Source organism: Amblyraja radiata, chromosome 9, assembly GCF_010909765.2.
Source record: "Amblyraja radiata isolate CabotCenter1 chromosome 9, sAmbRad1.1.pri, whole genome shotgun sequence".
Lineage (NCBI taxonomy): Eukaryota > Metazoa > Chordata > Chondrichthyes > Rajiformes > Rajidae > Amblyraja > Amblyraja radiata.
The window spans coordinates 72,530,452-72,533,192 of record NC_045964.1 but is presented as its reverse complement, the minus strand read 5'-3'; positions in this window follow the sequence as shown (position 1 = coordinate 72,533,192).

Sequence of the window (2,741 nt, the reverse complement as noted above, 5' to 3'; positions counted from 1 at the left end):
CTCGACCCGAAACGTTACCCATTCCTTATCTCGAGATTCCGTTGAGTTACTCCAGCTTTTTGTGTCAATCTTTGGGCCAAATACAGGCAGGTATGACTAGTGTGGTTGAGGTATATTGGTCGCCATGGGCAGGTTGGGCAAAGGCCTGTTTCAATATCCAGTCATTAATAGCCAGAAATCATTTTATTACTATCTTGAAAAATACATTGACTATATGGGCGATTTTACACCAGGTAGGACTTCTGTAATTTGGGTCATCAGTAACCCAGGAAATCCCTGCAATGGGTTATCAACTTGGGAGTGTGAAAGGGGTGCACCATGGAACACATCCTGGGTGAAGAAACTGCGGACACTAGGAAGGGCACCCTTAGCTTTTGAAATGTGGTTTTAATCAACCTGAAGAAGGGTATTGACCAAAAAAGTCACCAATCCATGTTCTCCAAAGATGCTGCCTGACCCACTGAGTTACTCCAGCATTGTCTTGTAATGAAGAATTAACATGGTTATATTTAAGACTATATTCCTTAGAGCATAGGATGAGGGGTGATCTTGTAGCAGTGTATAAGATCATGAAGGGAATAGATAGAATAAACACAGTCTTTTATCCAGAGTAGGAGAATCAAGAGGACATTGGTTTAAGGGGAGAGGGGTAAGATTTACTGTAATAGGAAGCTCATCAAGTCAAGTTTATTCGTCACATACACATACGAGATGTGCAGTGAAATGAAAAGTGGCAATGCTCGCGGACTTTGTGCAAAAAGACAAACAAACAAACAAACAAACAAACTACAAACAGAATCACATATTCTTTTACATATTAAATATTGTGGGCGGAAGGAAAAAGGGAAAAAGACAGCAATTTAAAAAAAAGCAGTAGAGTGGTACAGTAAAAGTTAGTCGCTGGTGAGATAGGAGTTTACAGTCCTAATGGCCTCTGGGAAGAAACTCCTTCTCAACCTCTCCGTTCTCACAGCATGGCAACGGAGGCGTTTGCCTGACCGTAGCAGCTGGAACAGTCCGTTGCAGGGGTGGAAGGGGTCTCCCATGATTTTATTGGCTCTGGAGGTGCACCTCCCGATGTATAGTTCCTGCAGGGGGGCGAGTGAAGTTCCCATAGTGTGTTCGGCCGAACGCACCACTCTCTGCAGAGCCTTCTTGTCCTGGGCAGAGCAATTCCCAAACCAGATGGTAATATTTCCGGACAAGATGCTTTCCACCACCGCTGAGTAGAAGCACTGGAGGATCCTCGGAGACACTCAGAATTTCCTCAATTGCCTGAGGTGCCCTACTCACGAGGGCTGCGGCGTGTGATGTCCATGTCATATCCTCAGAGATGTGGACTCCCAGATATCTAAAACAGTTCACCCTATCCACAGTATCCCCCTTTATCCTCAATGGTGTGTACATCCTCGGATGATGTGCCCTCCTAATTTTTTTATTTTACACAAAGCGTGGTAGGTATATGGAATGAGCTGCCGGAGAAGATAGCTGATGCAGGTACTGTCACAACGTTTAAGATAGGATAGGTTTAGAGGGATTTGGGCCAAATGGGGCATGTTGGTCGGCATGGGCAAGTTGAGCCGAAGGGCCTGTTTCCACCCTGTATGACTCTACACACAAGAGAATAAGAAAGAACATCAGGATTGGGGTGAGGTGCCCACACCAAGCATGAATCACAGCAGAATCTGCAAAGTATAAGGCGTTGACACCAACATTGCTGACAAATTGTAGACAGGCAGATAAGTAGTTGGCATGGAGTTAGATTATTTGGAAAACAGTGCCATCATGTGGGAAGAATGCATAATTACATTGCAATGTGTCAAAAAACAGAACCAGGACTGGGTAAGAGCCATGGAGTATGGAAACAAACTGTTTGACCCAACTTTCCATGCCAACCAAGATGCCTGTCTACACTAGTCCCACATGCCTGCGTTTGGCCCATATCCCTGTAAACCTTTCCTATCCATGGACCTCTCCAAATGTTTTTTAAATGTTGTTATAGCACCTGCCTCAACTACCTCCTCTGGCTCTTTGTTCTATATACCCACCACCTTTTGTGTGAAAATGTTGCCCCTCAGGTTCTTACTAAATCTTTCCCCTCTCACCTTAAACCTATGTCCTCTGGTTCCTGATTTCCCTACAGTGGGTAAAAGGCTATGTGTTCACCTTATCTATTCCCCTCATGATCTTATACATCTCTATAAGTTCACCCTCATCCTCCTACGCTCCTAGGAATAGTCCTGGCCTGCTCAAACTCTCCCTCTCGCACAGGCCCTCGAGTCCTGGCAACATCCTTGCAAATCTTCTCTGCACCCTTTCCAGCTAAACAATATCTTTCCTATGTCATGATGACCAAAACTGAACACAAGACTTAAAAAATGCTGGAGAAACTCAGCGGGTGAGGCAACATCTATGGAGCGAAGGAAATAGGCAATAGTCTGAAGAAGGGTTTCGGCCCGAAACTGCCTATTTCCTTCGCTCCACCCGCTGAGTTTCTCCAGCATTTTTGTCTACCTTCGATTTTCCAGCATCTGTTTTTCCTTCTTAAACAATACTTCAAATGTAGCTTCACCAGTCTTGTACCACTGTAACATAACATCCCAACCTCTATACTTGATACCCTGACTGATGGAGGCCAATCTGGGGGTGGGAGATTGCAACCTTCATGTGGTCCACCCTGTTTCGACGAATGCAATCAACCTGGCGTGCACAAACAGAAGATCAAACAGAACAAGTTGTCT